Below are 14,246 nucleotides of genomic sequence, written 5' to 3'. Positions count from 1 at the left end.
ACATTACCTACCAATTCAGACTAGTCATATTTCAAGTGCTCAATAGCCACATGTAGCTAGTAGCCACTGGACGAGGCAGGAAGAGAATCTTTTGGCCATCACTATTGTCTTTCCCCTTAGAAACCCTCCAGAAGTATCCAGAAAATCTGTCAACTTTTTGTTCTGGCCGGAGATGCAAGGAGATATTTCATCATTTATGGGGTCCTTTAAACTGGCAATGGTGATAGGTAGATTGGGCTCACTCTGAGGGCAATAGTGTGTGTGATAAAAATCTTTGTTACTTTCCAAGTGGTCTGATGTCCCTGAAGACTATTAGTAACTAGAATTTCTGAGAATTTGTCTTCCTGCAAACTTGCAGGGCTTGCCTGTATTTTATTCTAATTCCACAGTCACTTGAAGACTCTAGGGTTGCCTCATAAAGATAGAATTAGCTTTTATGTGGACTAAAAAGTGACCTGAAATGTTTAGACTAGCAAGAGTAGTGGTGAGATCTCTTTTTATATTGAATCATTTATTTATTAAAAAAAAATTAAGTGCCTACTAAGTATCAGGCACTATGGGGACACAGTGCTGACTCTAAGACATGATTTCTTCTCTCATGGAGCTCTGTCTAATTGGTAAAAGTTGGAATCATTTGTGCTTAAGCCACCTGGTCTTATATGGACTGCAGGGCTTCAGAAGGGTTTTTTTAATCTGGTTATTCTAAGTGTCTATCATTGTATGGGGGATTTATTTGGGTTGTAGGCAACAGAACTTCGGCAAACAAGTACATGGCCCAGTGGAGGTAGGTCACACTCTCCAAAACTCCCCTGAAGTGGGTTGACTGGCAATCCCCCCAAAGATCCTAACCACTGGCACCTGTGAATGTGACCTTATTTGGAAAGTGGGTTTTTACAGAGCTAATTAAGGATATCAAGATGATATTGTCCTGGATTACAAGATGGGCCCTAAATCCCATGACAAGTGTCCTTATAAAAAATAGAAGTGCAGAGGCAGACAATAAGGAGAATCCACATGAAGACACAGGCAGAGATTGGAGTCACGTATCAACAAGCTAAGGAATGCCAAGGAGGGGCATCTGGGTGGCTCGGTAGTTAAGCGTCTGCCTTCAGCTCAGGTCATGATCCCAGGGTCCTAGTATCAAGCCTCACATCAGGCTCTCTGCTCAGCGGGAAGCCTGCTTCTTCCTCTCCCACTCCCCCTGCTTGTGTTCCCTCTCTCGCTCTCTCTCTCTGTCAAGTAAATAAATAAAATCTTAAAAAAAAAAAAAAAGGAATGCCAAGGGTCTGACACCCACCAGAAGCTAGGAGAGAAGCATGGAACAGATTTTCCCTCAGAGCCTCCAACAGGAGCCAATCCTGTGCCTACACCTTCATTTTAGATTGCTGGACAAGAGACAATACCCTTTATGGGGGGAGAGTCCTAATTTTCCTTTTAGAGCCATCTTCCAAAGTTGCTCCATAAGAAATCTTTGCTTCAGTCCAAACGAACATCTCACAACTCTTGAACACACCTCATCATCACCCAACTGCAGCTGAAGTCTGTTCTCTGCCTACTTATCCCTTCCCCCATGTCAAATATTATCTTCTCTGAACAGTCTCTGATTTACTCTGAGCTCCAAAGAATTTGACTCAATAGCTGCTCCCACTGTAGTTCAATGTATTCATTTACATGATCTTCTTTCCTTCTGGACTACGAGCTCATCAAGGATGAGACCTGGGTTCATTCATCTTTGTGTGCCCAGAGCCTGCAAATGGTAGGCACTCAGCAATTACTTACAGAATCACTGAATCATGGAATAAATGATCTTCGAGTGTGAACTCATACAAAGCAGAACTGGAATAAAGTGGTGTACAAAAGAGTGGCGTGGGTACAATCGGGCCATTTTGTTAAATGCAAACGCAGGAAGCACCTAACAGTTAATGCTTTAAACATTAAACCAGAAAATAAAAAGGTTAGAGCCAGTTTTCCCATAGATTCTGACTTTCAAAGTTGTGATACTGGTGGCAAGGCCAAGAGTGGTGCCTCTCCCACCCTGTGAGCCTCCCTGGGCACATTCCTTTCCCATCCTCTGTCAGAGCCCACCAGCGCTGCCAGCCAGAGCAGAAATTGCTACTGCTAGATCTGAGCCCCATGCTGCTTTCATCTCTTTCCTGGAAGGGGATGGGATTCTCTTGTTTCATCAGTCATTTGCTCGCTGTCAACAGACCTGCTGCTAGAAGCCTTGTGTGGCTCAGGTGGTTGAGGGGAGAAGTCCCAGTGGGGCAGAGGCCGTTTGGAGTGAGTAGAAGGCCCCCAAACCAGCAGGTGCTTTAGCAGCCCCAGAGGAAAGGAAACAACCTAGACGCCTTCCCCTAAGAGGTGGTTTTACCAGAAGAAGGATGAATAGGCCGGAAACCATCCCGCCAGCAAAACTCCCCATGTCAGCTCCAAGCTGGACAAAACAAATGCGCTTTATCTGCAAGTGAGATTGGCTTCCGCGGGCTGATACATCATGTGCAGACAGAGTGACTCCCTACCAAGGAGCTTCATCTTCTCCCTTCTCAAAGTGCCCTGCTCCCCTGGCGGCCTTCCTGCTGGTGACCAAACAAGTTCAAAAGGGCAGGGGGATAAGGCAGACGCTGCCTCTTTTCCTCCACCCATTCAGCCTGCACTTGGCCCTGAGGCCCAGCCTGGCTCTGGGGGGCAGGGGTTCTGCCTCTCTCTGGCATTGCTTGCCAAGGCCCAGCAGCCATAGCCTGATAGGCTAGGAATGGCCGACCTCCAAGTGCCTCATTTCCCTCCACTCATCCCACCTAGATGGCTCAGAGGAAGTTGGAGTTCTGGTCTGCTTAGTGTTCAGATGGCCTTTCATCTCTGGTGGGAGGATCTGGGGATCCCACAGATCAACTGCTCAGCCTTGGGGATTCAGCCACATTGGTCATGGGTTTTACCCAGCATTGCTGTGGTTCCCATTACATAGTGGCAGGTTGGCAAATAGGTTAGAAGAAGGTTAATTTTGAGCTAAAAGCTCAAATTGAGAAAGGAAAGGGATCTATGATATTTTTAGTTTTCTCTCCATAATCCTAACTAGCTTCTCAGCTATTAATTCTGACTATGTCTGTCACCCATTTAGGGTACAGGAAAGGAGACTATGAGGGCAATGGAAAGGAAGGGATGACAAAGAGACCAGCAGAGAACAGGGCACATAGAAAGGTGAGGGGAATGGGAAAGGTGAAGGGAACAGGAAGGGTGAGGTCATTTGGTTAGAAAGCCAGGCAGTAGAAGATACTGTAAGAATAGGACCTCTGTCTGGCAGAACACACGTTTCCATTCTTTTCTTCCTATTTTGAACACTCAGCTGGTTTTGGAAATGTTTGGGAAACTATCCTTGGCAGTGAAGACTGCTTTCTTCACATTGGGGGAGGCCAACCTTGCAACTGCCTCATGAGCAGGTAACATTTATTCTCGAGTGTAAAGTCTTGTGCAAAACTCTTGATTCATAGGACTGTCATCAGCCATCTCTCTTTTGGGACAGGCAACGTGATACAGTGGAAAGAATTCCTGAACTGTCCTGAACTCAACTCTACCCTTTTTAAAGATTTATTTATTTATTTATTTATTTATGAGAGAGAGAGAGAGAGAGAGAGAGAGAGAGCATGTGAGCAGGGGGAGAGGCAGAGGGAGAAGGAGAGAATCTCAGGTAGATTCCATGCTGAGCACAGAGCCCAACATGGCAATCCATCTTACCATCCTGAGACTATGACCTGAGCCAAAATCAAAGGTTTCAGACCTTAACTGACTGAGCCACCCAGGTGCCTCATAAACTCAACTCTACCCATTTAACAAGGTGCCCCATAAACTCAGCTCTACCCATTTAACAAGGTGCTCCATAAACTCAACTCTACACGTTTAATTGTGTAACTCACTTAATCTGTCTGGATCTTAACTGCAAGATGGCACACCAGATTCTAAGCTTTAAAACGGCACAATATCTGATCATATCTTTCACCTGCTTAAAAGTCCTTTTCCCATTGCCCTCACTGAGCGTAACATGACAGGTCCTCCTCTGCCTCTCCAGCTGTGTCTTTTCCTCTCCTTTCCTTACATTCAGTGTTCAGGCCATCCTGAAGTAATCAGTCACTCTTGATTCTGTTCTTTGAACATGCCATTCCCTCCACAGGAATGCTTGCTCTCCTCCCTCTTTTCCTGAACTCCTATTTTTCTTTCCCATCTCTGCCTCTTCTGGGAAGTCTTCTCTGGCCATGCCCTCACTTCAGCTGAATTAGGCCCTCCATGTGTTCTTAAAGCCTCTATGTTTACCCACAGGTCACTTTCCAGAGGATATGGTAATTGCTCTTCCTATCACATCTCCTTGTTAGGCCTTAATCTCATTGAAACCCTTTGACAGCATGAACTGGCTCTTGTATTTTTATATCCAGTTCACATCTGGGCATAAAACATAAATATAATATGTAAAAATATATGAAATGTAATCTATAAAAATATAAATATATAAAACATAACACAATGACTTCGCCAGTGAATCGCTGAAGCTAACCTTAGACCCCTGTCTATCTTTCTGAATTTTTTCTTAGAAATATACAGAAGAAATACTTTCTTTAGTAAGAGACCCAAGGCAATGAGAGTGCCAGAAAATGGGCAATAAAGCAAATGTATTTGGACCCCAAAGGCCTCTGGATTCTGTTAAAGAACTGTCTACACTCTCGGACTAGAGATATGACGTGGCCTGTTTCAAGGACTTGGATTGCACAGGGCTGACCTCAGCAGAGCTATCCCCCCAGGGAGAAACATGACAAAGTAATTGAAGCTAAAATGTGGAGGGACATTTAGAGAAGTGAGCAAGAGAAGTTATCAGGGTACATTTATGAATCACTTTTCTCATTTTCCAGTGACTCTGTTACTCACGCTCTCACTCATCCTCATTCTTAACTACAGAAGCATAGGACCGGACACTCATCCAAATCATGGCCTTCCCACATTATCCAAGTAACAGTGAGAAACCAGGCTTTGGAGGAACCTGGGGGCGATTCCAAAAAATTGTGAGCGAGTCAAAAGGGCACATGAGTGTCATTACTTACTGAGCAAATGGGAGGCAGGAACTTTGGAAACATATGCTCATTAAAGAAAAAGTGAAAAATGGAGAAACATAGCAGGAAGGGAAAAAAAAAAATTACCCAAAGTCTACCTGCCCCTCCCTAAAGACAATTACCAAAGAGTTGGTAGGTTTTATTAACTTTTTTCCATGCATATTTTACTCCCTTTGCTTTATTTTAAAATTAGTTGTCTTCATACTGTATATGCATTTTTTCAATTATTTTAACTTAAATGATAAAAGAATAATCTTACTTTATATGTACTTTCAATAAACCTTTTGGATTACTTTTTACTGGCTCAGTGTCTCTTTTTTAAAGGTGATAAATAGACATATATCCTATATAAACAGCAAAGAGGGGAGACTGAGTAAAAGTAAAGAAAAATTTGAATTGTAATCAAATAAAATTCATGATAAATGTAATAAGGAGTATGTGAACACTGTATATGTAGCTCCTTTTCTAGAGTCAAACCAAGCATTTCCAGAGTTAACCTGGGTAAGTAATGGGCTTGCATAGTGGGAGGAAAAAGAAAAATTTGTGGTTCCTGGCTTGTCTCTCCCCCAAAGAAGGGAGGAATCAACTGATGTTCTTTTTTCTTTATTTTCAGGCCAAGTAGCCCCCAAGGATCCAAACTGCTGTTGATTTGCAATACTGAGGGTGAGTGAGATGGTCAAAGAGGCCCTGGGCCAGTGGGTGGTACATTCTCTCCTACCTGGGGCCCCTGGAGGCAGAGTCACCTCAGACCTTCGGGAGCAGAGACATGGCTTTCTCTTCTTTTCTGCCGGGAGCTCTGCTCTGTTCAGCCAGGATGATGTGGACTCACAAGCACTTCTCTCTATATAACAGGCTGAAGGGCAAGAGGGAAGGAACTGCGGCTCCCTCAAGTGATTTCCCTCCCAGCTCCCTGAAATGCTATGAAGGAAAGCTTCATTCAGATAATACCTCTGAAAGGATTAACAGGTGCACATTAGTTATTCATCAACACAACAATCATTCAGACGTGCATGGAAAATGTAGGAATATCAATAGTAGGGGATTTAATTAAATAGTAGGAAGAAACTGGAAACTTCTGATTAATACCTAACTTCATGTAAAATCCCTTTTATTGTTGACTCCAGATATGGACTAATGAAGCTATTAAAGGTGCTTTGGTTTGGTTTTGTTTTAGAAAAGTAAACTTTATTCCATATCCCTATTTAGTTCTCTCTGATCTCTCTAAGGAAAAGTGAGGGAAAGGGAGAATCGTAAATAGCTAATTCCAGCACTTTTTAAAAAATTTTATTTTATCATGTTATGTTAGTCACCATATAATACATCATTGGTTTTTGATGTAGTGTTCCATGATTCATTGTTTTTGTATAACACCCAGTGCTCCACGCAGTACATGCCCTCCTTAATACCCATCACTGAGCTAAACAATCCCCCCATCCCCCTCCCCTCCAAAACCCTCAGTTTGTTTCTCAGAGTCCATAGTCTCTCCTGGTTCATCTTTCCCTCCGATTTCTCCCCCTTCATTTTTCCCTTCCTTCTCCTAATGTCCTCCATGCTATTCCTTATGTTCCACAAATAAGTGAAACCATATGATAATTGACTTTCTCTGCTTGACTTATTTCATTTAGCATAATCTCCTCCAGTCCCATCCATGTTGATGTAAAAGTTGGGTATTCATCCTTTCTGATGGCTGAGTAATATTCCATTGTATATATGGACCACATCTTCTTTATCCATTCATCTGTTGAAGGGCATCTCAGCTCTTTCCACAGTTTGGCTATTGCGGACATTGCTGCTATGAACATTGGGGTGCATATGGCCCTTCTTTTCACTACATCTGTGTCTTTGGGGTAAATGCTGGGTCATAGGGTAGCTTTATTTTTTATTTTTTGAGGTACCTCCACATGTTTTCCAAAGCGGCTGTACCAACTTGCATTCCCACCAACAGTGTAAGAGGGTTCCTCTTTCTCCACAACCTCTCCAACATTTTTTGTTTCTTGCCTTGTCAATTTTTGCCATTCTAACTGGTATAAAGTGGTATCTCAATGTGGTTTTGATTTGAATTTCCCTGATGGCTAATGATGAACACTTTTTCATGTGTCTGTTAGCCATTTGTATGTCTTCTTCAGAGAAGTGTCTTTTCATATCTTCTGCCCACTTTTTGACTTATTTGTTTTTTGGGTGTTGAGTTTGAGAAGTTCTTTATAGATCTTGGATACCAGCCCTTTCTCTGTAATGTCATTTGCAAATATCTTCTCCCATTCTGTGGGTTGCCTCTTTGTTTTGTTGACTGTTTCCTTTGCTGTGCAGAAGATTTTTATCTTGATGAAGTCCCAAAAGTTCATTTTGGCTTTTGTTTCACTAGCATTTGGAGATGAATCTTGAAAGAAGTTGCTGTGGCCGATGTCAAAGAGGTTACTGCCTATGTTCTCCTCTAGGATTTTGATGGATTCCTGTCTCACATTGAGGTCTTTCATCCATTTTGAGTTTATCTTTGTGTATGGTGTTAGAGAATGGTCGAGTTTCATTCTTCTGCATGTGGCTGTCCAATTTTCCCAGCACCATTTATTGAAGAGACTGTCTTTTTTCCATTGCATAAATTTTTTCCTGCTTTGTCAAAGATTATTTGACCATAGAGTTGAGGGTCCATATCTGGGCTCTCTAGTCTGTTCCATTGGCTTATATGTCTGTTTGTGTGCCAGTACCAGGCTGTCTTGGTGATCACTGCTTTGTAATGTAGCTTGAAATCGGGCAACGTGATGCCCCCCCGCTTTATGTTTCTTTTTCAACATTTCCTTGGCGACTCGGGGTCTTTTCTGATTCCATACAAATTTTAGGATTGTTTGTTCCAGCACTTGGAAAAATGTCATTGGAATTTTGATCGGGATGGCATTGAAGGTATAGATTGCTCTGGGTAGCATAGACATTTTAACAATGTTTATTCTTCCTATCCATGAGCATGGAATGCCCTTCAACAGACAAATGGATAAAGAAGATGTGGTCCATATATACAATGGAATATTACTCAGCCATCAGAAAGGATGAATACCCAACTTTTACATCAACATGGATGGGACTGGAGGAGATTATGCTAAATGAAATAAGTCAAGCAGAGAAAGTCAATTATCATATGGTTTCACTTATTTGTGGAACATAAGGAATAGCATGGAGGACATTAGGAGAAGGAAGGGAAAAATGAAGGGGGGGAAATCAGAGGGGGAGGCGAACCATGAGAGACTATGGACTCTGAGAAACAAACTGAGGGTTTTGGAGGGGAGGGGGGAAGGGGGGATTGGTTAGCCCGGTGATGGGTATTAAGGAGGGCACGTACTGCGTGGAGCACTGGGTGTTATACAAAAACAATGAATCGTGGAACACTACATCAAAAACTAATGATGTATTATATGGTGACTAACATAACATGATAAAATAAAATTAAATTAAAAAAAGAAACTTTATTACCTTAAAAAAAATAAAACAAAGGTGGTAAGTGACTAGGTCTCTTGCCAGGACACAAGGCTGGAGAAAATCCTGGTATTTTGTGTTAGAGGATTTTTAATATAGAGAAATCACTTCATCAAGAGAAAGTAAGATTGGAATCAAAGTTCAAATTGGCATTTTTTTCAGTGTATTTTTTAAAATTCCATAGTATAGAGATGTTTTATAAAAATAATACAAGCAATTAAATTACAGATGTTTGGGTGACTTCTAAGTATTTCAAGTACCGTTTTCAAGTATTTTCCTGCGAGGGCAAAAGGGAGAGGGATTTTGAAGAGGGGTTGTGAAGAGGAGAAGGGAAAGACTGTGATGTCATTTGGGGTCAAGAGGCTTCTTGGATGACGACTGGTCACATTTGCAACCCTAAATTCCTGTTATATCTTCAGTCCTCTTCTGATTTCCAAACTGGTATTTCATTCAACTAACACTTACTGAGTGCTTCCTATGTGTCCATCAGATTTAAGACTGCCTTCTGAATGCCTGTATGTCCAAAGACGTTGTTCACTTCAGAGAGGGGGAAAGAATAAACACATACTATTTCTCTGCTCGCCCAAGCTGCACCTCCCACTCCGCTCCTTCTCCAACACACACAGTGCTCCCTGCCTCCCCAGCTGGGAAACTCTCACACTGTTCTGTTGCTTCTTCTCTCTTGCCTCCCACATTGTAGTCTGTCATGAAACCCTGCTAAGTCTGCACTCATGTGTGTTTGGCCTCTCATCTCTGTCTCCTTGAACTCTGCCTTGGTAAAGAATGTGGCCATCCCTAATCCAGATTATTGCATCTGCTTTCTAGCCACTGGCTCCAACCCCTCCTCATTCAGGCCCATTTCCTTCAACATTGTTGCCAGTTTGGCTCATATTACTTTTTTTGCTTGCATTTCCGTAGGCTGAATACCTGCATTTAACCCTTACAGCTGTGTTCTTTCTCTCTGGAAAAGTACTCTTTTCAAATGATTAGTCTTTTTTTTTTTTTTAAGATTTATTTATTTATTTGAGAGAGAGAGAATGCACAGTGGGGAGGAGCAGAGAGAGAGGGAGAGAGAATCCCAAGCAGACTCCATGCTGGAGCCCAACGCGGGGCTCAATCCCAAGACCCTGAGATCACAACCTGAGCCGAAAACCAAGAGTCAGACACTCAACTGACTGTGCCATGCAGGTGCCCCCCAAATGATTAGTTTTTTTACCTATCTTGCTCTGCCAGTTGATTGGAGCACTTTGAGGCAGAGCCATGAACTTCCCCCATTTGTATCCTCAGCACCAGCAGAGCAGGGAGTGAGTGCTCAGTGACTGTTTGTGGAATAGAACTTATTGGGCAATGGAGACAGGGAAGAGAACTGAGGTAGAACCGAGGTAGAAGGGAGGGGCCTCTTCCCCTTCCCATGTGGCAGCAGAACTCTTTACGAATCATTTCCCAGCTCAAACCAATGCTCCCCCGGTTCTGTCAGGTGTGGCAGAGGGACTTGACCCCCTGTGAGCTAGGTCTTTCTGCCAAGCAGCTAGTAAGCAGAAGATGTAAAGACTGGAGAGTATAATGGTTAGAATGACTACTGGATGGGCCTATGAGTGGGCTCATGGGCACCCCTTAGGGGAAGCTGTAAAGGCAGCTTTTCAATAGGGTCAGTCTCTGACTTCCTTTAAGTAACTATAATATCTGGAAGCATGCCTGGGTTCGAATAACACAAAATTGCTTACGAAGCAGTTTTTTTTGTAGAACAATTTCTATGCTTCTGATGACTTCCATTATAAATGGAATAGAAGAAGGACAATAAGGTACTTTAAGAGTTGATGGATGAACTCTCATGGAGAAAAAGTTGTTTTGTAAAATTCCTTGATGGGTGAACAATTTGATTCTGGAAATGTTGCTCACAGGGCTGTCCAGGATGAGCCAAAAGTGAGATAGAGATAATTATCCTACTTTTGCATAAGAAATGGACAGAGCATATATGGGTTGTTGGCCAATGAACTAGATTGAAAAGGGAAGGAGGTCAAAGGAACAAGAAAGAGATATATCCAAAGACAGAGAAGACAGAGTTTGCTTGACAGAGAGACTGCTCAAAATCCTCCATGCAAGAATGATCCAAGGATGGTTCAGACTAGGTATTTGTACAATGCTGCTATAATCCATAGAGATATAATCCCTTTCCATTGCCTGGAACCTTCAGCCAAGGCCCCTCACACATATCCTTTGGTGGGAATGAAGTACTTTGGAGAATAAAAAGACCACAGCAGTGCCGAGTAGGGTAACATGAAATTTAAAAAATTAGTTTACAAGAAAGGTAAAAAGCTAGAATGGCATTTAAAAATTCAACAAATAAGTAGATTCTTGGAGATAGAAGCAACAGGTAGAAAATATGAGTGCTCAGTCATACCCATACTTCAATTGTCCTAGGGAGAAATACAGATTTTCCCCACTATACTGAGTATGGTGCTTGAGCCAATTTTAACTAAATCTTAAAAGACACGGTGAGAAGCTTGATATTTAATAGCCCCAAACTGGAAACAATCCAAATGGATTCAATAGGCAAATGGGAAACCAGACTATGGTACACCCATACAATGGAATACTATCCATCGATAAAAAGAAACAAAACAACAGTAGATTTAACAGCTTGGATGAACTTCATGGGCATTAGGCTGAGTGAAAAAAGCTGCTGTCAAAGGGTTACACACTGTATATTTCTATTTATATAACCTTTCAAGTAATAAAATTATAGTCATGGAGAACAGATCAGTGGATGTCAGGGGCTAGGAGCTAGGGTTGGGGGGAGGGTGGGACTATTAAGTGGTAACAGGAGGGAACTTTCTTTTTTTTAAAAAAGATTTTATTTATTTATTTGACACAGAAAGAGATAGAGAGAGCGCACAAGCAGGAGGAACAGCAGGCAGAGGCAGAGGGAGAAGCAGGCTCCCTGAGAGCAGGGAGCCCAATGCGGGGCCCGATCCCAGGACCCTGGGATCATGACTTGAGCCAAAAGCAGATGCTTAACTGACTGAGCCACCCAGGTGCCACCAGGAGGGAGTTTCCTTGTGGTGATGGAACAGTTCTGCATGCTGACTAAGGTGATGGCTACACGAATCTACACATGTGACAGAATTCCATAGAACTACATATGTATATGTGTGTGTGTATTGGTGATATCAGAATAAGATCTGTAGTTGAGTTACTAGTATTGAACCAACATTAATTTCCTGGCTTTTTTTTTGACATTTTATTTTGAAAATAAGATATTTCAGTTGAGACAGCCAAATGAGGCATACATAGAAACTCTACTATTTTTGCAACATCTTGTGAGTATTAAACTATTTCAAATAAAAATATAAATGGTCAATTCTCATTATTTGCAGTAGTTATGTTCTTTAAATTTTCCATGAACACTAACTTAGTGAATACAGAGCCATGGCTTCCAGGGGAAATACAAGGTTTTGTTCCTGCAAGCCTCTGGTCACAACATTTTCTTTCTTTCTTCTTCTTTTTTTAAAGATTTTATTTATCCATTTGACAGAGAGAGACACAGCGAGAGAGGGAACACAAGCAGGGAGAGTGGGACAGGGAGAAGCAGGCCTCCCGCAGAGCAGGGAGCTCGATGCGGGGCTTGATCCCAGGACCCTGGGATGATGACCTGAGCTGAAGGCAGACGCTCAAAGACTGATCCACTCAGGCGCCCCTGGTCACATTTTCAACAACCAATCAATACATAAGCTTGTTTTATGTGTGTTTCTGTTTAAGGATACCTTACACAATATCTATTGTTGATTAATTAACATTGAACTCCCAGCCAACAGGACTATAATTCATTCTTGAACAAAGCTTATCTAACACACATATTTTCTCTGTAAGGCTCATCACAACCTGCTGACATTTAGGAACATTAGACAGGACGCCAACACTGTGCTTGCGCCACTTTAAACAGTGAAATGGCCATTTTAAACAGTGAAATTACCAACAAAAAGCACAAAAATTCAAAAAATGTGGTGCTAAATAGACCACAAAAAGGACACTTGTTTATGGTGTGACGATATGAGAATGGAAACAAGAAGGCAGAATATTGCCTTGTCTGATCTCAGTTGGGAAAGTGTGTGTTGAGTAACTCAAATTTTTGTCAGTCTGCACATGTCCACAAATGACTATGAAAGAGCCACAAGTATTGATTCTGGGCTTATGAATAAATTTTAGTGAGTAGGTGAATTAGGAAATACAGATTCTGTGAACAATGAGGATTGATGTATATGTCTATATGTGTCTCTCTCTCTACATGTATATGCACACACAAATACAGATATAGACACACACACACGTATATATACACATATGTATTTATTTTTAATATGACATGGTGACTGCAGAAGAGGCTGGAGCCCAAATTAACATAATGATATATATTGTATAATAAAATTGTAAATGTCATCTCAATAGGAAAAACAATCTCTTCAAGCTGAGTTGAGAGTTGCTCATTTTCTTTGTAGTTTAGGGATTTGCAGCTTTTTCTGAATTCTGGGATTTTTTTGGGCTTCTAAACTCTAACTGCTGTGCTTAAGGCTGGTCTTTATCACCATTATTCAGTAGGCCAGGTTGGCTTTCCATCCCTCAGGTTCCCCTTTTTATGCCCCTCTCTTTCCCCAACCCATAGTTAAACATTTGAACTTAAGTGACTAAACTCCTGCTTCCCCTTCTAATGACTCATGCTAGTTCTTTCAAAAGCAGCTAATGACAGGTGTAAATGACTGATAAAAGTTCATGAGGGCCCCCTTTTAAGGACCAATTTCTTACTTGACTTAGATAGAGGAAACCAAAGTCAAGTAGGATATAATTTTAGGCATCGAGCCACTGGATGGAATATATATATGCACACACACACATTCTTTACCTACTGTAAGTATATATAGGATGAGGATCATGAAAAAGCATTGTAGGTACTCTTGAAGTCATACTTCTGAGCTTCCTTGATGTATTTAAAAAGCCCACACTAATATAGATTTGGGTACTTTGTGAATAAGGCTAAGAAAATACATAACTTTCTGAAAAGAAGTGGCTGTTTTCCTCAGTGGAACTGTGTGCCTTTAACTATTAAAAAAGGTGAGCTTTTAAAGGTTCCAAGAGGAATCCCATTCTCACTATTATTAGGAACTACCAGAGCTCTTTCCTGCCCATACTGGGAATGGTCTTTTAGTGATGGTAAGCCTGAAGCTCTTTTTGACAATCTGGAATGGCCCTTCTCATACTTGGTATCTATAACTATTATACTCTCCATTATGATTAAATTGCTTTTCTTCACTTTAGTTTCTCTTTAATCCTTTGTAGGCATATGCTAGTTCTGGAACTCTTATATAGAGTCTCTGGTTAGTGTATTCTGAGAAGTTAGATAAGGCCAAACTTTAGTTAAGCTCCACATAGCCGAGTGACATAGAGCTGTTTTTGGCTAAAGGCCCTCTAATTTTCCAAGTGCTCAAATGGAATCATTTAAATATAAAATGTATGAACATCTTTCCTCTGAACTAAATGGTACTCTTTTTCTTGGCTTAATTTCCTCTAGACATAAAAATTAAGACTCTTTCACCAGTACCAGAGATCAGTAATGCTGTACATGTTGCCAGACTTATAGATTAGATAAGCATTTTGGTTTCCAGTAGTGTTTTCATGGAATTATCTCTATTCAGGTCAAAT

The sequence above is a fragment of the Neomonachus schauinslandi genome, chromosome 4, assembly GCF_002201575.2.
Source record: "Neomonachus schauinslandi chromosome 4, ASM220157v2, whole genome shotgun sequence".
Classification (NCBI taxonomy): Eukaryota; Metazoa; Chordata; class Mammalia; order Carnivora; family Phocidae; genus Neomonachus; species Neomonachus schauinslandi.
Note: the sequence above shows the minus strand (reverse complement) of the source record.